This window comes from Pongo pygmaeus, chromosome 14 (genome assembly GCF_028885625.2).
Source record: "Pongo pygmaeus isolate AG05252 chromosome 14, NHGRI_mPonPyg2-v2.0_pri, whole genome shotgun sequence".
In the NCBI taxonomy this organism is placed as follows: domain Eukaryota; kingdom Metazoa; phylum Chordata; class Mammalia; order Primates; family Hominidae; genus Pongo; species Pongo pygmaeus.
In genome coordinates, this window is record NC_072387.2 from 34,151,916 (window position 1) to 34,173,300 (window position 21,385).

A 21,385-nucleotide genomic window follows, 5' to 3' on the forward strand; every position below is an offset into this window, starting at 1 on the left:
TATTTTTCACATACTTTCAATTCTTGGAGTTTAGGGATTGTATTAATCTTGTGTACCATAGACACCTGAACATAAGCTAAATGTCTACTGGCACACAGTAAAGATTTGAATATGTAATTTTGAAATAATGAATCAGTGCCCTGAAACAAAGGTAGTCATTGTTAAGGATGATCTGGAGAGGCCTGGGTGAAGGATACCACCCTGGGCCCATTCCAGGTTAGTGACATGAAGAGACCAGTTGATATTGTCAGTGTCTTTCTCCTTTGATGCTCTATAGATTGAGTTGAGAACATAGATTGTTGATTGTGGATTAGGAAAAATAGGAGGTCAAGGGGATTAAGACAGCATCAGTCTTCATGAAGTTCAAGGTGGTTGGAGAGGTGGGTTAAGCTGAGGAATACCAGTCTAGAGTGATTCACAGTAGCTTCTAGAACAAAACACTTTTGCAAAACAAGACAGGTGGAATTAAACTGGGGGCAGAAATTGAACAGGAGAGAAATTTCATGCTCTACGTTCTTGGGTGTGACTGTGCTAATTGTGTGGCTTTTGTGGGTTGGATTGCATCCTTGAAAAGATACGTTGAGTTGTTGAGCCCTAAACCCCCCTGCACAGTATCTTAGAATGTGACCTGATTTGGAAATAGAATCATGGCAGATTAGTTAAGATGAGTTCATAAGTTGAGGCTTTCATGCAATGATTGATGTTCTTCTAAGAAGAGAGAAGAGATGCACACATATAGGGAGATCACCATGCAATGATGGAGGCCGAGATGGAAGTTAGCTGTAGTTGTGTACTAAGGAATTGGCAGCCAGTCACCAGAAGTGGGGAAGAGGCTAGGAAAAGATCCTCCCTACAGGTTTCAGAGGGAGTGTGGCTACCTTGAATTCAGATTTCTTGCCCCAGGAGCTGTGAGAGAGTACTTTTCTGTTGTTTGAAGCCACCCAGTTCGTGGTACTTGGTTGTTACAGCCCTGGGAAACTGACACCATGGCTCAGGGGAAGCAGAAACGAAGATCATGGAGACCAGGGTGGTAGAATCACAGATGCAATGCTGAAAATTTGGAGAACAACATGGAGAGATAGAGTGAAGAAAACAGAAGGGGAATGTTCTGGAGTGTTCTGTAGCCTTCATAGCTAACTGCTCATCTCATCCTAAGGCTCCTTGTATGTCAATCTCTTTGAAAGCAAAGTGAGAGGCTTTTGCCATTGCCATCAAGGTGCCCTCTACAGCCATGTTTGTATTTATCTCAGCGGCCCGGGCCTGTCAGTTCCTGGCATTTGGGTTTAGGTTTACTTGGTGTGGGTGCTTGGTTTCTTTTAGAGATATTATAAAAGGGACACTGTATATTTGAATAGCATGGAGGACTTCAGGTTGAATTGGGTCAAGGTGCTTCCCACTCCCTACCCAAAAGAATTCTAATTGCAGACAACTCAATCAAACAATATAGCTCAGTATATTTTTCTGAAGAGAGGGAAACAATTGGAATTGAAGTGACTAATTCCTTTTGCAAGGTCCTCTCGGAAAACCAGAAATTCTAGAATGGCTTTCTGGAGAAAAGTCTTTGAAGGGTTTGGGAAACTGTTTAGAGAAAAGAAAGCAAAGAAAAATCTGGGTTCAAGGAAACAGACTTGACAATATTGAGGATGTAGGGAGTGTCCAGACACCCAGCATGCTTGACTGTCTGTCCCTCTCCCATGACTCCAGTTTGGATTTGATGAAAATAAATGTTTTTAATTTGTTAGCCTGGAGCTTCTCCTGCATTGGAAAGTGATTTTGGGATTAATGCTAACGTTTTAGAAGATTTTTCCCATATTGAGTGTAAAATTAAATGTTTGCGTACCCCATAGTGTTTACTTTAATTTTTCCACACTCTTCAGGAGTTGGCAGGTATATAATTCTGGATGATGGCACGTGCTGTGTGTACTCTCCAGTCCTGATGCTGCAGGGTTAGGGCATTGGTGCCTTTTGTTCAGTCCATGCAGGGAAACGTGCAGGCAGAGAGCTGGTCTGAGACGTCTCCAGGCAGATTATGGGAATGGCTGCTCCCACAACAACAAAAAATGGCTCCTGGTGGAAAAAGAGAAATAGAGGTAGTCTGAACTCGTGGACAGGTTTCTTTCCTCCTTCTTAGATATGAGTATTTAATTTTTCTCTTTTTAGCTCCCTCTCTCTACCAAAACAAAACAGACAACTCTTTGAAAACACCTCCAAATGATTTATGTGCCAAAGATGTGTGAAAATGATCATCTTAGATGTTGTTGGGGGTGGGAAACAACCCTCAGTGGTTTGTTCCATTCTTATCTGTCCTTGAAAATAGTTGAGAACAAAGGAAGACTTGGGACTGACTGCCTTGGATGTGGTCTGGTTTGCCCTGTAACTGACAGAGTGATGGGTTCCCGTCGGGTGACGGCATTGGAGTAGAACCCAGGCTGAGACAGCACTGTGGTCCTTGGCTGATGCACCGAAGAAAAATGTGTCAGATAGAAACAAAATTACTGTGTATCCATTTCTGTGCATAACTATAGTGGAAGAAAAGCAAAATTAAAAAAAAAAAAAACACCAAAAACCCCGCGATCACCATTCTCTGTGATTCAGACTCTTTTTTTGTAGTAAGAAGTGCCATGCAGCTTTCATGAACTTGCTGTTATCTGTTAGCCACACTCCATTGCCATGGCCCATCTTCTCGACCTTCCACTCTTATTGTGGGTTTCCCTGTTAATCGGATCGTGCCTCCCCCCTCCTCTGCAAACAACTTATAGTTTTGGGAGATGATAATCAGGTATAAAATCCTTCCCGAGTCTGAGTCTGGGACTTCAGTCATTTTCCAGCCTGAGAGGCTGGAGCAGCCTGGCACGCTCCCCGGCAGTTGTTTTTCTTAGTTGGTGCACTGCTTTAATTGGCCACAGTTCTCCTCATCTGTCATGAAGACTCTTAAAGCTCATACGAGAGTAATTTTCCCCACCTCCTTTATTGCAAGTTATTTTCTCTTGACAGGGCACACCACTGATTCTCTGGAAGGCTTCTCTGCTCGCTTTCTCCAGAAAGCCGTTATTTGCTGTTTCTGCAGGCTGGCCGATTGAGTTACAGCCCGAAGAATGTTGAACCTGGTTCTCAGCTGCAGGATGTCTTTCCCCAAAGTTCTTGTACTGCTAGGCCTACCCTGAGGATTCACATATGTGTATTGGTTTACAACAACATTAAAGCGTCCCCTGAACTCCCCAACCCGCCTGCCCCAGGTGGGTAGATTACTTTTAGGACTATGAGGTAGTGCTCTCACAGGGGTTGGAGCTCAGGGTTGGCCTGCAGTATAAGCCAGTTCCCTTCTGGCTGGTTTCACATACATTTATGGCCTTCTTTTACACCTAATAGGCTTGCTTTGGGTTTTCAGGAAAAAATTCTTCATGCAATTAGAGAGAGATTCTGTGGTCATTTACCATAAAAGGTTGAAAGCTTTAATAATGTAAAACATAAAACAACCCCAGAAAGTAAGCATTAATTGGATCTCTAAGTATTGCATTTGATAAGATATACATAGAGAGTGAAAGATCATAAACAGAAAAATGACTTGCTGATATTACAATTTGAGGTTATTTTAGTAATGGTGTATGGGATGAAATAGACCAGGAAACAACTTGGAAGGAGGGGCCTCACCTTAGCACATTGCCGTTAGACATTAAGCCTGTAGCAGCTGCAACATCCAAGGTGAGGTTGTGGTTGAGACTGTAGTGAGCGATTTGTATGCAGTTCCTACATCACCACTGTCCCCGTGGACTGCAGTTGGTCCTCTTGCTTGTTAGTGTTCTAGACACATAAGTTTCTTAACATGAGTGATTTCATAGTAGAGTCATATAATTCTACGAGATTTTGTATGTAGTTTTATGCATGTGGACTAATACTTCTGTGGGTTTCAGTCTACACATTTGTATTTTATTCTTGTCATTAGAGTTCTGAAATGATTGTTGGCAGAAATGAATTCTCGTCTCAACTGAAGTGCCGGGATGCCCTTGCTTTCCTTTAACCAGTAGGGGGAGGTAGGAGCCATGTGGAATTACAAATGGAGGCTTCGGTGAAAGCCTGTTCAAGTGTTGTTCAGAGTTTCAACAACAACAACAAAATGTTATCCAAACCATCATTTCCTTTTTTTTTTTTTTTATTATGAGTCTCTAGTCATTCTTAATTTTGTGGCAAATTGATGGTCAAGAAGGCCAAGTTTAGCCTGCAGTGGTGTTTTGTTCGGACTGCACTGTGAATATCGTTAGGTGGGGGCAGGCACTTTCCAATTGGCCACAGTCCTCACTACTCCTAATGTCCTGGCATATCTTTTTTAACTGCCTGGTGCCCTTGGGTCATTTATTTGCATGGTACACAAACACAAAGTACATTTTCATATTTCTTCCTTAAAGAGAATCAAATAATAAAGCAGATTTCTATTTTATTTCTATTTTTATTTGTTTCTCCAGCTGTCTTATGACTGTGATATAAAATGAACAATGAGATGCTTAAAAGGTTTGAGAGGAAACAAAATTGCTAACGAATAGGATATAATAAAAAGGCTTCCACCCAGGATAATATTATTAACCAGCCAGTTAGCCCTTGAGTGTGTGACATTGATCTTATTGACTGCGCTTAGCAGAGTGGGAAGTTTGTATGTTTCAGTTTACTGTGTGAACAGTCCTAGTAGTGAATGATTCTGGTTTAACCTTTTTCAGTCTTTCTGGAAATATTTTTGCTCCTGCGTTTCCTTTATTCCTCAAATGTTGCTAAATTAACTCAGGCCTTGGAAAGCCCTGAATAGTCATCTCCATTTCACATACTTCTCTTATTTTTTCAATTGGAAGTGTTGATCTCAAGACAAGCTGAAGGCTGAGCCTGGTTGCATTGATCTGATTGATTCTGCCGTGTGCTCTGCTCGGCCTCCATGGAAAGACCATATCGAGTTCGTCCACTGTTGTGAATGAAAATAATCAGTTGGTGAAAGCACAAAATTAGAAACCTCTTGGTATATTTATTTCTGTGTCTCAAGAATTCTGATTTAAAGCAGAATTTATTCCAAGTAATGTGAACAGTAGGTCGTTCAGGAGTCTTGGATGAATCAATGTTTTCTTCCCTCCTCTCCAAGAAAATCTATTTAAAGCAAAGGTCAAATCTGTGCTGGATTTAGAACCTATTAAATGTAAGTCTGGAAAACAGAGACACTTCTCTTTTTTTTGTTCTCCACATAGTTTCAAGCACTGGGGACACTCTGATCTTCTGCAAATCATCATTTCCCACGTATTCCTGGTGTTTGTAACTTTCCTTTTGTTCTGGAGGATGGAGTGTAACCTGTAGTGTATATACTGAGTAAATTTGCGCTCTTTTGAGTCTTGGGCTTATTACTTTTAGAAATAATTTAAACTTTGAAAGTTGTCTTGGAAGAGTTTATTAGGCTTTGAATTATACCTGAGAAGAATGTATTAATGTATAGATTAATCAACTCATTTAATTAAACTGCTTAAAAATTGACTCCTCCTGTTTGTGGTTCCTCCCCAACCCCTCCTATCCTGTCACCCTCTGGCCTCCTCCATCTCCATGAAGGCTGATAAGCTGTAGTTGGATGTGACAGCCTTAGTCACAGCCCCTGCCCAGGCCTCACACTCAGTTACTGAGCCCAGTCCCCTTTGCTTCCGTAAAGGCTTCAGTCCCGCTGCTCCCTCCGTCCAGGCCGATTAGATATATGGATGTTGGCATAGTCTCTGAACTGGACTCTCTGTTTCCCATCTTTACCTTTTTTATGTCATTCTTTCATTCGGTAAAGATTTGAATATACTCTGCAGGCCAGGCTGTGCCCTCGGCCCTGAAGGTACAATCGTGAAAGAGTCAGCCAGGAAATCCTGGCCCCTGCAGCTGATTCTCTAGTGGGGAGTGACATTGTCACTTTTACTGACAGTGAGCAAAATGTGTCAGTAAAAGATGTAGAAGATGGACATGGTACATGCCCCAAGGGAAATAAAGGAGGAAAGGGAAATAAGGAGTTTGCATGGAGAAGTGTAATTTTAAGTGGGGGCATTCAGGAGGGCCTCCCTAAGAAGCCACACTGAGGTGGGGTGAGTCGCGTGGAAATCTGGGAGAATGGATGCAAGGGAGCAGCAGGTCAGCCTATTAGAAGAAAAGCAGAAAGTTAGTGGGGGTCTGGCACGAGACAAGGTCAGAGGGGTGCTTGGCCTCGCCGACCATCAGAAGGCACTTGGTTCTTATTCAGATGGAGACCAGAAGCTTTGGAGGACTTTGAATGCAGTGACAGGACCTGCCTTCCATGGTAACAGGGTTTGTCTGCTGGGTGGAGGCCCAGGGACAGTTCAGGAGGCTGCTCTGATGGTCCAGGTGAGGGAGCGTGACCCTAGCAGTGGCCTGGTGAGATATGGTCAGGGTCTAGATGCATTTCAGAGGCACAGGTGGCATTGTTTGCTGATTGATTGAATATATGGGGTATGACGGAAAGGAAGAAGAATGATTCTGATATTCTTGGTGTGAGTACCTGGAAGCATGGAGCTGTCCTGGACTGAAAGAGACAGAAGCGTTCACTGCTGTGTTTCTCTGGGTGGTGTTCCATAACTATTCCATGCAGGGCCATGCAGGCTTGGGAGGGAGGGGACCACGAACTCAGTTTGGGTCACGCTATATTTGGGATGCCTGATTGGACTACTGTTTGGGATGAGTTTTGTCCTGTTGGAAATCACAGAGAATAGGGCTCATGAGGAGCGGATGCGGCACGAGCCTGAGGGGCAGGAACATGATGTAGTACTCCAAGGAGACCTCTGTCTCCAAACCAGAAACTTACAGCTGCCTTGGTCATCTTTATTCTGACTTTTAATGGGGAGGTGGGTCCAGAGAAAAAAACAAGCAGTACATGCTAAATGACAGTGACACTCAGTATCCCAGTATCAGGGAGGCAGTAGACACTGGGAAGCACCTGGCCAAGAGCATGTGTGTTTATTTCTCAGGGGTAACAGTTCAATGGGAACATGGGCTCAGAACTCCCAGACACTGTAATGTTTCAAGAGAAGCTAGATAACAGAGTTTTCTTGTGGAATCTCTTGGCTTTTAAATTTTGGCTTAAAAATATTTCTTTTAATGGGATGAACAATTAACCTCTTGTCAACCTACTTGTTGTATTTCCTGGCCACTCAAATTCGCCATCAGGACCTTGTGTGCCCTGAAGTACAAACTGTTCTACTTCCGCCCGCAGGTAAGTCTCAGTCTTCTTGGCTGCGGCTCTGAATGCCCAGGATTCTGATGGAATCCTGCTTCCTAAACCCTGCTTGGTTTTCATCCATGGCTCTTAACAGCTCATGACACCGTGTTCTGTTTTTATTTGTGTAGTGTCTGTCCCCTCACTAATGTGTAAGCCCATTGAGAGCTGGGCCTTTGGAGTTTTGTGCACAGCTGTGTTCCTATAGTCGATGTTTCATGACTGCTTATTGACTGTATGAATGGCCCACCAAGCTAACGTCTCAAATACTTTCCAAAATGTCATCAGAAGGCCCTTGTCACGGCCCCAATGAAGAAGGGAGTTGTGGAGCAGAGAAGAGCACATGGCCCACAGCGGCCATGAGCAGAGTGCTCTGGCTGGGGTCAGGAGTTCAGGAGGCAGCAGATAGTCCCGAAACAAGGGGTGGCAAGCATTTCTTCAGCACCTGCTGTTTGCTAGGTGATTTGTTTGTTTGCTTTTCTCACCCAGTGGGAGTGGTAAGGAAATGACCCAGGTGATCTCTTTTTCCATTCTTCAGCCAACATTGATTGAAAGGTTATATGACCCACAAAGAGCAAGTGACAGCTGCTGGATGTTCATTTGAAATTTACAGACGCTGATGGGGGCGTAGTGGTGGAAGTGACTCTCATCAGGCTGTCCAGGCACAGCAGTGTCCCTAGAGAGCAGCTCTGGGTGTTCCAGGGCCTAGAGAAGCTTCCTGATCCCCCACCATCCCAGCAGGCCTTCCCACTGCCATCAAGGGGAGCAGTAGGCAGCTCTTAAACCAAAGAGCCAGCTCTCTCTCCATGGCGTTGATATTCAGCGACTTCTGATCTGCGGTCACTTGGTCCCCACCCCTCCCCAGTTCCTTGCTTGTTGCTTTCTTAGAGATTGGCTCCTTTTTCTGCTGGCCACATGCCTATTACTTATCCCCATTTCCTCTCTGGTCCTCTCACCGTTCACCGAGCACTGTTTATTCTTTTTAGTAAATACACTTCTTGGTTTTGTCTGTTATCGCAGGCAGAGGTGATACCACAGGCAGAGGTTAGGCTCCCAGCATTCTAAGCCTCCTTAACTGGCTGGGTCCTTGTTCCAATCCATCTTCCATACTGTTGGTGGGTGATCTACAAATAAAAATTCAAGTATGCTATTTCTATCCATACGAACCTTCACAAGCTCCCTGTAGACTCTGGGATGAAGTCCAAGTGCTTCCTCCCAGCCTGCCAGAGTCCCCACCCTCCAGCACCTTCCTGAAGCGAGCCTGTGGCTCACCATACTTTACAGGCCTGGGATACTCACTGCCCCAACAGCCAGACATGTGGTGATCTTTGGCTATTTTGTGCTGTTGTGTCGCTGTTTCATTCTGAAACTCTTGGGCCTCTAGGATCCTGTGCACATTATAGGCCCTTCCTGCCTAAGAGTTAATTACAGGATTTTGTTTCTTGCTCTGTATTTCAGTGTTAACATCCATCTCCATGACCTTCACTCCTTGCCAGTCTGTGTAGAATAAACAATGGTGAGGAGAGCCCCAGCCTGCCCCAAAGCCCACCCTCATGCACCCTAGTTTGTTACGAGTTCTACACAGCTGGAAGCCTTTCAGCCAGGTGTGTGTGTCAGGGAGAAGATGAGACTTCTACCTTACTGTATCTGCAGTGCTGAGGCCACCGTGGAAATGAGATGTTTTCTACATTTTTTGCTTATTTTTTTCATTTACTGATTTTTAAAGTTTATGTATAATAGAGTGTGCCACTGCCATTACCAACTGGAGACTCTCATGTAGAAAGTATTTCCAATTTTAAATGTGGTAACGGTGTCCTATGTGAGCATGAGATATTTTCCTGATATAGCAGAGGATTTGTAGACAGCTGTTCTTATCTCTCATATAACTCTCTCTGTACTCCCCAGCGCCTGCTGATTCAGGGAGCACTGAGGAGGTCCTGCTGGCAGGGCTTTCCAGAACCACGCCCTGTGGGCTAACCTGCAGCCTGGGAGCCTGTGGGGGACAGCCCAGCTTCAGCCCTTTCTGTCTGGCGCCTTTGCTTCCGCAGGTTCCAAATGTGAGCCTGTGCTCCCATTTTCGTCCTGTGGCTATGATCTTCACTGCCAGTTTGCACAGCCTGCAGCTGCCACACATGCATTTAGAATATTTTTAAATGATCTTCCTTGACTATTTCTCTTTCAGAAATTTGTCACTGTTTTCATTTGCTGTTTGCACAAGACTAAATACAGCCTGGGCACATTATAATTTTTCTAAGAGTCAAAGGGACTTTAGAGACAGTAAGTGCGGTGGCTGTGTCTTCAAAATATTGAAGTTTTAAGTTTAAATCTCCAAGAGTCAGGAAGTTAAATAATTAAGTTGAGATTACCATGTTCATTTTCTTTTTTTTTTCCCCCTTTCTTTCTTTCTTTCTTTATTTTTATTATTATTATACTTTAGGTTTTATGGTATATGTGTGCAATGTGCAGATTAGTTACATATGTATACATGTGCCATGCTGGTGTGCTGCACCCACTAACTCGTCATCTAGCATTAGGTATATCTCCCAATGCTATTCCTCCCCCCTCCCCCCACCCCACAACAGTCCCCGAAGTGTGATGTTCCCCTTCCTGTGTCCATGTGTTCTCATTGTTCAATTCCCACCTATGAGTGAGAATATGCGGTGTTTGGTTTTTTGTTCTTGCGATAGTTTACTGAGAATGATGACTTCCAGTTTCATCCATGTCCCTACAAAGGACATGAACTCATCATTTTTTATGGCTGCATAGTATTCCATGGTGTATATGTGCCACATTTTCTTAATCCAGTCTATCATTTTTGGACATTTGGGTTGGTTCCAAGTCTTTGCTATTGTGAATAATGCTGCAATAAACATACGTGTGCATGTGTCTTTATAGCAGCATGATTTATAGTCCTTTGGGTATATACCCAGTAATGGGATGGCTGGGTCAAATGGAATTTCTAGTTCTAGATCCCTGAGGAATCGCCACACTGACTTCCACAAGGGTTGAACTAGTTTATAGTCCCACCAACAGTGTAAAAGTGTTCCTATTTCTCCACATCCTCTCCAGCACCTGTTGTTTCCTGACTTTTTAATGATCGCCATTCTAACTGGTGTGAGATGGTATCTCATTGTGGTTTTGATTTGCATTTCTCTGATGGCCAGTGATGGTGAGCATTTTTTCATGTGTTTTTTGGCTGCATAAATGTCTTCTTTTGAGAAGTGTCTGTTCATGTCCTTCGCCCACTTTTTGATGGGGTTGTTTGTTTTTTTCTTGTAAATTTGTTGGAGTTCATTGTAGATTCTGGATATTAGCCCTTTGTCAGATGAGTAGGTTGCGAAAATTTTCTCCCATTTTGTAGGTTGCCTGTTCACTCTGATGGTAGTTTCCTTTGCTGTGCAGAGGCTCTTTAGTTTAATTAGATCCCATTTGTCAATTTTGGCTTTTGTTGCCATTGCTTTTGGTGTTTTAGACATGAAGTCCTTGCCCATGCCTATGTCCTGAATGGTAATGCCTAGGTTTTCTTCTAGGGTTTTTATGGTTTTAGGTCTAACATTTAAGTCTTTAATCCATCTTGAATTGATTTTTGTATAAGGTGTAAGGAAAGGATCCAGTTTCAGCTTTCTACATATGGCTAGCCAGTTTTCCCAGCACCATTTATTAAATAGGGAATCCTTTCCCTATTTCTTGTTTTTCTCAGGTTTGTCAAAGATCAGATAGTTGTAGATATGTGGCATTATTTCTGACGGCTCTGTTCTGTTCCATTGATCTATATCTCTGTTTTGGTACCAGTACCATGCTGTTTTGGTTACTGTAGCCTTGTAGTATAGTTTGAAGTCAGGTAGTGTGATGCCTCCAGCTTTGTTCTTTTGGCTTAGGATTGACTTGGCGATGCGGGCTCTTTTTTGGTTCCATATGAACTTTAAAGTAATTTTTTCCAATTCTGTGAAGAAAGTCATTGGTAGCTTGATGGGGATGGCATTGAATCTGTAAATTACCTTGGGCAGTATGGCCATTTTCACGATATTGATTCTTCCTATCCATGAGCATGGAATGTTCTTCCATTTGTTTGTATCCTCTTTTATTTCCTTGAGCAGTGGTTTCTAGTTCTCCTTGAAGAGGTCCTTCGCATCCCTTGTAAGTTGGATTCCTAGGTATTTTATTCTCTTTGAAGCAATTGTGAATGGGAGTTCACTCATGATTTGGCTCTCTGTTTGTCTGTTATTGGTGTATAAGAATGCTTGTGATTTTTGTACATTGGTTTTGTATCCTGAGACTTTGCTGAAGTTGCTTATCAGCTTAAGGAGATTTTGGGCTGAGACAATGGGGTTTTCTAGATATACAATCATGTCATCTGCAAACAGGGACAATTTGACTTCCTCTTTTCCTAATTGAATACCCTTTATTTCCTTCTCCTGCCTGATTGCCCTGGCCAGAACTTCCAACACTATGTTGAATAGAAGTGGTGAGAGAGGGCATCCCTGTCTTGTGCCAGTTTTCAAAGGGAATGCTTCCAGTTTTTGCCCATTCAGTAGGATATTGGCTGTGGGTTTGTCATAGATAGCTCTTATTATTTTGAGATACGTCCCATCAATACCTAATTTATTGAGAGTTTTTAGCATGAAGGGTTGTTGAATTTTGTCAAAGGCCTTTTCTGCATCTATTGAGATAATCATGTGGTTTTTGTCTTTGGTTCTGTGTATATGCTGGATTACATTTATTGATTTGCGTATATTGAACCAGCCTTGCATCCCAGGGATGAAGCCCACTTGATCATGGTGGATAAGCTTTTTGATGTGCTGCTGGATTCTGTTTGCCAGTATTTTATTGAGGATTTTTGCATCAACGTTCATCAAGGATATTGGTCTAAAATTCTCTTTTTTTGTTGTGTCTCTGCCTGGCTTTGGTATCAGGATGATGCTGGCCTCATAAAATGAGTTAGGGAGGATTCCCTCTTTTTCTATTGATTGGAATAGTTTCAGAAGGAATGGTACCAGTTCCTCCTTGTACCTCTGGTAGAATTCGGCTGTGAACCCATCTGGTCCTGGACTTTTTTTGGTTGGTAAGCTATTGATTATTGCCACAATTTCAGCTCCTGTTATTGGTCTATTCAGAGATTCAACTTCTTCCTGGTTTAGTCTTGGGAGGGTGTATGTGTTGAGGAATTTATCCATTTCTTCTAGATTTTCTAGTTTATTTGCATAGAGGTGTTTGTAGTATTCTCTGATGGTAGTTTGTATTTCTGTGGGATCGGTGGTGATATCCCCTTTATCATTTTTTATTGCATCTATTTGATTCTTCTCTCTCTTCTTCTTTATTAGTCTTGCTAGCGGTCTATCAATTTTGTTGATCTTTTCAAAAAACCAGCTCCTGGATTCATTGATTTTTTGAAGGGTTTTTTTGTGTCTCTATTTCCTTCAGTTCTGCTCTGATTTTAGTTATTTCTTGCCTTCTGCTAGCTTTTGAATGTGTTTGCTCTTGCTTTTCTAGTTCTTTTAATTGTGATGTTAGGGTTCAATTTTGGATCTTTCCTGCTTTCTCTTATGGGCATTTAGTGCTATAAATTTCCCTCTACACACTGCTTTGAATGCATCCCAGAGATTCTGGTATGTTGTGTCTTGGTTCTCGTTGGTTTCAAAGAACATCTTTATTTCTGCCTTCATTTCGTTATGTACCCAGTAGTCATTCAGGAGCAGGTTGTTCAGTTTCCATGTAGTTGAGCGGTTTTGAGTGAGATTCTTAATCCTGAGTTCTAGCTTGATTGCACTGTGATCTGAGAGATAGTTTGTTATAATTTCTGTTCTTTTACATTTACTGAGGAGAGCTTTACTTCCAAGTATGTGGTCAATTTTGGAATAGGTGTGGTGTGGTGCTGAAAAAAATGTATATTCTGTTGATTTGGGGTGAAGAGTTCTGTAGATGTCTATTAGGTCCACTTGGTGCAGAGCTGAGTTCAATTCCTGGGTATCCTTGTTGACTTTCTGTCTCGTTGATCTGTCTAATGTTGACAGTGGGGTGTTAAAGTCTCCCATGATTAATGTGTGGGAGTCTAAGTCTCTTTGTAGGTCACTCAGGACTTGCTTTATGAATCTGGGTGCTCCTGTATTGGGTGCATATATATTTAGGATAGTTAGCTCTTCTTGTTGAATTAATCCCTTTACCATTATGTAATGGCCTTCTTTGTCTCTTTTGATCTTTGTTGGTTTTAAGTCTGTTTTATCCGAGACTAGGATTGCAACCCCTGCCTTTTTTTTTTTCCATTTGCTTGGTAGATCTTCCTCCATCCTTTTATTTTGAGCCTATGTGTGTCTCTGCATGTGAGATGGGTTTCCTGAATACAGCACACTGATGGGTCTTGAGTCTTTATCCAATTTGCCAGTCTGTGTCTTTTAATTGGAGCATTTAGTCCATTTACATTTAAACTTAATATTGTTAAGTGTGAATTTGATCCTGTCATTATGATGTTAGCTGGTTATTTTGCTCGTTAGTTGATGCAGTCTCTTCCTAGTCTCGATGGTCTTTACATTTTGGCATGATTTTGCAGTGGCTGGTACCGGTTGTGCCTTTCCATGTTTAGCGCTTCCTTCAGGAGCTCTTTTAGGGCAGGCCTGGTGGTGACAAAATCTCTCAGCATTTGCTTGTCTGTAAAGTATTTTATTTCTCCTTCACTTATGAAGCTTAGTTTGGCTGGATATGAAATTCTGGGTTGAAAATTATTTTCTTTAAGAATGTTGAATATTGGCCCCCACTCTCTTCTGGCTTGTAGGGTTTCTGCCGAGAGATCCGCTGTTAGTCTGATGGGCTTCCCTTTGAGGGTAACCCGACCGTTCTCTCTGGCTGCCCTTAACATTTTTTCCTTCATTTCAACTTTGGTAAATCTGACAATTATGTGTCTTGGAGTTGCTCTTCTTGAGGAGTATCTTTGTGGTGTCCTCTGTATTTCCTGAATCTGAATGTTGGCCTGCCTTGCTAGATTGGGGAAGTTCTCCTGGATAATATCCTGCAGAGTGTTTTCCAACTTGGTTCCATTATCCCCGTCACTTTCAGGTACACCAATCAGACGTAGATTTGGTCTTTTCACCCACATTTTCACCCACAAGAAATAGTCCCACATTTCTTGGAGACTTTGCTCGTTTCTTTTTATTCTTTTTTCTCTAAACTTCCCTTCTCACTTCATTTCATTCATTTCATCTTCCATGGCTGATACCCTTTCTTCCGTTTGATCGCATCGGCTCCTGAAGCTTCTGCATTCTTCACGTAGTTCTCGAGCCTCGATTTTCAGCTCCATCAGCTCCTTTAAGCACTTCTCTGTATTGGTTATTCTAGTTATACATTCTTCTAAATTTTTTTCAAAGCTTTCAACTTCTTTGCCTTTGGTTTGAATATCCTCCCATAGCTTAGAGTAATTTGATCGTCTGACGCCTTCTTCTCTCAGCTCATCAAAGTCATTCTCCGTCCAGCTTTGTTCCGTTGCTGGTGAGGAGCTGCGTTCCTTTGGAGGAGGAGAGGCACTCTGCTTTTTAGAGTTTCCAGTTTTTCTGCTCTGTTTTTTCCCCATCTTTGTGGTTTTATCTACTTTTGGTCTTTGATGATGGTGATGTACAGGTGGGTTTTTGGTGTGGATGTCCTTTCTGTTAGTTTTCCTTCTAACAGACAGGACCCTCAGCTTCAGGTCTGTTGGAGTACCCGGCCGGCCGTGTGAGGTGTCAGTCTGCCCCTGCTGGGGGGTGCCTCCCGGTTAGGCTGCTCTGGGGCTCAGGGGTCAGGGACCCACTTGAGGAGGCATTCTGCCCGTTCTCAGATCTCCAGCTGCGTGCTGGGAGAACCACTGCTCTAGCCTCAAAGCTGTCAGACAGGGACATTTAAGTCTGCAGAGGTTACTGCTGTCTTTTTGTTTGTCTGTGCCCTGCCCCCAGAGGTGGAGTCTACAGAGGCAGGCAGGCCTCCTTGAGCTGTGGTGGGCTCCACCCAGTTCAAGCTTCCACGCTGCTTTGTTTACCTAAGCGAGCCTGGGCAATGGCGGGTGCCCCTCCCCCAGCCTCGCTGCCGACTTGCTGTTTGATCTCAGACTGCTGTGCTAGCAATCAGCGAGACTCCGTGGGCGTAGGACCCTCTGAGCCAGGTGCGGGCTATACTCTCCTGGGGCACCGTTTCCTAAGCCCGTCGGAAAAGCACAGTATTCGGGTGGGAGTGGCCCGATTTTCCAGGTGCCGTCTGTCACCCCTGGAAAGGAAACTCCCTGACCCCTTGCGCTTCCCGAGTGAGGCAATGCCTCGCCCCTGCTTCGGCTGGCGCACGGTGCACTCACCCACTGACCTGTGCCCACTGTCTGGCACTCCCTAGTGAGATGAACACGGTACCTCAGATGAAAATGCAGAAATCACCCGTCTTCTGGGTCGCTCGCGCTGGGAGCTGTAGACCGGAGCTGTTCCTATTTGGCCATCTTGGCTCCTCCTCCCATGTTCATTTTCTTATACAGCATCTTTGAGGTTTGCTTTAAAAGTTTTAGCACGTCTTTTAAGAAACTGGTTTTATCTTAAAGCAGATAAGTAGTTCAAGAATTGTAATGACTGTACCACTTATGTGCTGCTTATGCTGACAGAATATATATTAACATTTGTCACTGTGAGCCAAATAAAGATCTTAATGAGATTAATAACCCTTTATCTTCCTTTGGTAAAATTTACCTCATATACTTAATCACATAGTTCATTAAAAATGCTCTTTGTAAACTTAAGTTGTCTAGAAAATAATTTATCCAGTAGTTTCATTTTTCATTTGTAAATGTAATCTCCATTGTGCTCAGTTTGGGCCCTTTATAATTTTTCCAATTATCAAGGAGACTTTAGAAATAGTAAGCAGAATAGCTATATCATTATTTGTTAAAGTTGAAAATGTTAATCCCCAAAGGTCAGGCAATTAAGCTAAGGTTATTATGTTCATAGTAAAACTATTCCTAGTTAGAGTGATGATATTAAATGTGGCAGTGATTCATTGTGTCCCTGAAGTACACAGTGACTTCTAGAGATCTTCTCTGGGCAAATGGTGTGACAAGCAACTGTTCCGTGGGATTATGGAGGTCATTTTATACATAGCTGAGTGGTGGCTTGCAAATGCTGATTTCACATTCTTCTTGTAGTAAGATCACACTTTGAAATAATTTTCTTTTAGGAAAAAAACATCTATTTTGAGGAGAATTCCATCTTTTAAAAAATTACAAAAAGGATCCACAGTCAAGTAGTAAATGCTTCTTAAAACATATACATTATTTTTGAGAGATTTAACAGTATTCAAGAATTTGTTTGTTTAGTATATAAGAGGATTCCTAGTACTAAAATAAAAATCTAGTTTGGGGGAAAAATAAATTAAGTGTATTAGGGTTGCTATTTAATATCTTTTGAGAAATTAAAACAGTAAATATTTTCAGAGTTTTTTTTTTTAACCTCAATGATTTGAGCCCTGTCACAACTGTTAGTCAAATTTTCTTTCAGTAAATAGTAGTAATGAATAGTGTTCAAACTTTCTAGGCTCTGGAGCCTGAGTGCATAAATAGTCTCTTTCTTATAAATGATACTTGATCATTGACAGCATGGCCAGTTTTCTCTTATGCATCTTACTTCCTAAATCTGCCCTCTAACATTGCGTGGGATGCTTTTTCAGGAAAACGTGGGTTTTTAAGAAATTTGTGACTATTTTTTTTTTGAAAGGAAGAAACTAAAATTAGAGTATCTCAGCTACCCTGCAAGAGAGCTTCTTAGACAAGGCAAGCCCATGCACACAGTATGTCCCTGGTGTTCTTGAATGATCCCATGGTGTGTGTCTTGAAATCTCAGCAAACAGAAATTCAGTTCATTCATTAAGCATTAAAAGGTCTTCAACACACCATTGGTTATTTGGGAAATGCAAATTAAAACTACTAAATCTAATACTGCGCACCCACTGGAAGGTTAAAATTAAGGAGACTGAGCATGCAGGTGTTTGTGAGCATGAAGAACAGTGGCAGAGCTCACCTGTGAGCTCACCTGGGAACCCACAGTGACTCAGGCACTTTGGAAAACAGTCTTGCAGTTTCTGGGAGGTTAAACATGCACTTGCTCTGTGTGTGTCTGTATGTGTGGTATGACTGGGTAACTCCAATCTTGGGTTTCTACCCAAGAGAAATATAAACATAAGTCTACACAGAGACCAGTCACACAGATTCATAGAAGAATTATTCGTAATATCCTCAAAGTGGAAACAATCCAAATGTCCAATAATGGGTGAACACCTAAACAAATTGTGCTGTGTTCATACATTGGAATACTGCTTGGCAACAGAAATAATAAACTATTGACATGTGCATTAATATTGGTTGAATCTGAAAGCATCAGGCTAAGTGAATAGGTCACACAGAAAAGACTGCAAACTATGATTCTGTTTATATAACATTCTAGAAGAGGCCAAACTGTAGTAAAAAGAGGTAGACAAAAGGTCAGCAGGGCCTGGGGTGAGGGAAGGGACTTGCCTGTGGCATGGAAGGAGGGAATTTTGGGGATGATGAAAGTGTTCTGTATCTTGATTGTGGCCGGGGTTACCTGACTCTGTACCTTTGGCAAAACTTGTTGAATTGTACGCTTAAATGGGTCAGCTTTATTGTATGTCAGTTAATAAAGCTGATTAACAAAAGAGTATTTCTGTAGAGGCTTACATGCTAGTGTGAATGTGTGAATTCAATAAATTGGGTTGGCTTATTCTGAGAAGGATAAAAGTTTTTTTTTTTTTTTTGAAATAGAAACATTTTGTGGGAGGTAGGGATGGCCAGTGTAGAGAAATATGTCATGGGGTAAGTGGGAAAAGATAACCTGAGGGTACCAAACTGGCACCTGGGTGCTTGCAGGTGAGAAGCCAAACATCTCTTGAAAATGTTTGCTTAATGCCTGGGAGATATCATCCTGTCTTCCTTTGAATTATTAGCATTATAGGTAGTCCTTGAAATGTTACACATTTAACAGAAATTTCTCTTATCTACTTATGGACTTTAAATTTAGGGATATTCCTAGATTGGAACAAAGCAATATTCAGAGCAAAATGGTACAAGCTTTACCTGCCGCCAGCAACTGCCAGAGTGGAGGCCTTATGTAATTACTTCGGCTTCAGCCTTGGCAGCTTTTGTTAGCCCAAAGTGGATTTGCTATATTTGTGCTTTGAATTTTACCATTTACACTCATTAAGTTCTATAAATACAAAAGCATGGAGAGCATTAGTGCTTTCAAGAAAGAGGTGTGATTATGTTGGAAATGAACATGATAGTAAAAAGAATATGAGAGTGGCAGGGAAATGGTGACTGCAGCTGCACTGGGCGTGGGAGGCTGGGCAGGGAATGATCTGAAGAATGGGGGGAGGGCAATGGTGAGAAAAGACACAGCTGATGGTCGACAGGGGACAGGAGAAAGAGATTCACGGAGGGGAAGAAAAAGCATTGAATGTGTGGGATAAAGAAAGAGCATTATCATTAGATACTCACTAGCCCAATTAATTCAGGAGAAGGGAGTCTGCTCTGGAACTCAAAGGCTAAGCATGGTGTGGTTGAAGTGCTGCTAATGAAACTTGAACCATCTGCTTTGGGCATGGTCAGCTCTGAGCCCACTGGAATTTGCAGGACATCAAAGTGAGGGCTGCAGCAGCTGCTGCTCCATGGCGTCTAGGAAATCCCTCGTGGCCCCACCGAGCTGATGGAGGAAGAGGGCTCCTGCCCGTGCAGATTTCAGTGGTGCTGGAACCATTCATCTGCAGATTGGTAGAAATGCATCCAGGTTCTAGAAATTTTCATCTCTCCTGGCTTGTTTATTAGCTCCAAAGTGATTAGTAGTGGAACCACCTTTCGGATCCTGTGTACTCCTAGGTTGAGCAGGGCTGCACTTCCACCGTCTTTCAGGGTTCACCAGATGAACCTCTGAGGATCCTCTATGAATCAGCAGATACACAACGTCTCCTGAGATTATAAGGTGGCACTGTCTGTGGTGATTACATAATTTTAATTTATAAACTGGGAATGCAAAGGCCATGCTGACCTTGCTAAGAAATGTGAAGTTCAGAGGAGAACAAAACTAGGGAAAAAGGAAGGTAGGGGACAGTCGTCAGTAGCAGTCACTCACTTTCGACATTAAATTGTGCATTTGTTTAATTGTGAAGGAAAATACAATTGCAGAACATGCACCAAAAGCTAGAAATATACAGTTTAATATTAACACCTAAAACCAAAATACTAATTAAAGATTTTGGAATATTTTTTATCTTTCTGGGTATGAAACCTCCAGCCCTGACTTTTTATGCCTCTTATAACAGCTAAGTCCATTGTAACTTTCAGTAATTGGCTTTTTATTAAAATAAGAGACTGTAGTGTAAATTTTAGCAACTGGACTAAATAGGCATTAACAGGCCCTGGGATCCAACCATAATTTGTAACATCGTTCCTCTGGGAAAATGGATTCTAAGTGCCCAATAACTACCTCACAAATAGACTCTTGAATCATAGTCCATTTGAGAATAAGGAACTGTTTGTGATAGTAATACCTTCGATTGGCTCGCTTGAGAACTGCACAGAAGGGACCTATATTCCACCACGTGTGTGGTGAACCCAGCTCGTCTGAGTTTGATCAAAGATTATTGCCGAGTGGGCATGGAAAGTGCAGGAATTAAACTCAAAGTAGAGGCTGGAGACACGTCAAGGGTGGCGTTAGAAGGATGGACCTGGAGAGGTCTTAGTGGTAGGAAAAGGATTTCAATCCCAGAGGCAAAGGAGTGTATCTGAGCAGATGAAGGGCAGGGAGAAGAGAATGGAAGAGTAAGCAGGATTGAGATTGAGAACTAGTCATTTTCAAGTAAAATGTAACTCAAAGTGTACCAGGAAGGCTGAATAGCCCACAAAGAGGTCAGAGAGGGACGTTCCTCAGATCTCTGTGTCTCTCTCTGTCTCTCTTTTATTTATTTATTTTTATTTTATTTATTTATTTTGTCTGTCACCCAGGTTGGAGTGCAGTGGCACCATCTCAGCTCACTGCAACCTCTGCCTCTCAGGTTCAAGTGATTCTCCCACCTCAGCCTCCCAAGTAGTTGGAAATACAAGGGTGTGCCACCACACTTTTCTAATTTTTGGGTTTTTGTTGTTGTTGTTCAGAGATGGAGTCTTGCTCTGTTGCCCAGTTGGAATGCAGTGGCATGATCTTGACTCACTGCAACCTCCACCTCCTGGGTTCAAGTAATTCTCCTGCCTCAGCCTCCCAAGTGGCTGGGATTATAGGCACGCACCACCATGCACATCTAGTTTTTTTGTATTTTTTGTATTTTTAGTAGAGACTAGGTTTTACCACATTGGTCAGGCTAGTCCCTCTCCTCCTCCTGCCATGGAAGCAGAACCATGTATTGGCATCCAGTCTATCCTCATGTGTGCTGCAGAAATAACCCTAACTAGAGAAAGCTACCTTCCTAAGATGAGCATCTATGTCTCCATTTGTGCTGTGCCCTCTTACAAAAAGCCACAGGCAATGGGCTCCACATTTCAGAGATTTTTATTCCTCACTCTTTCCCTCCTTGGATCCATGCATAAGTCCAGTGGGGAGGCCCATGGGGCTAAAAGGCACTGAGTTAGACTGGGCCTCTACTGTAGCACCTGGATGCTCTCCCTGGGCCAAATCTGTGTACTTTGTCTCATCTCTTTGGTGACGTGCTTCTCAGGAGGTTTTTCTGTCCTTCATACACTGACCCCTGGCAGGCACACCCTCTAGAATTTCCCAGACTTACCTGAATTTCCTGGTGAACACACCCAGGCTGCCAAGCTGGCATTTCCCCAGGTCAGGGTAATTTTTTTCTCTCTGCCTAGATTCTAAAGGGCATTCTGTTGTTTTAGATAAGGAAGGCGTAGATGTTTTCAGGATGCTTGTTTGAGATTCAGAATTACAAAGCTAATTGACAATAAAAAGTATAAAGTTTTCTTTATTTATTTTAGAGACAGGCTGTTGCTGGACTGCAGTGGCATGATTATAGCTCACCAAAGCCTCCAATTCCTGGGCTCAAGCGATCTTTGCACCTCACCCTTCTGAGTAGCTGGGACTACAGGCATGCACCATCATGCCTGGCCAATTTTGTGCCTATATGTCCCTTTTATTCTAGTGACAGAGT

At 42.5% G+C, this 21,385-nt stretch overlaps 1 protein-coding gene across 9 annotated transcripts in view; it reads left to right on the plus strand.

Moving 5' to 3' along the window:
- Positions 1-21,385, plus strand: part of ATP8A2 (ATPase phospholipid transporting 8A2) — a 660,817-nt gene that overhangs the window by 311,092 nt on the left and 328,340 nt on the right. The window lies entirely within an intron of this gene.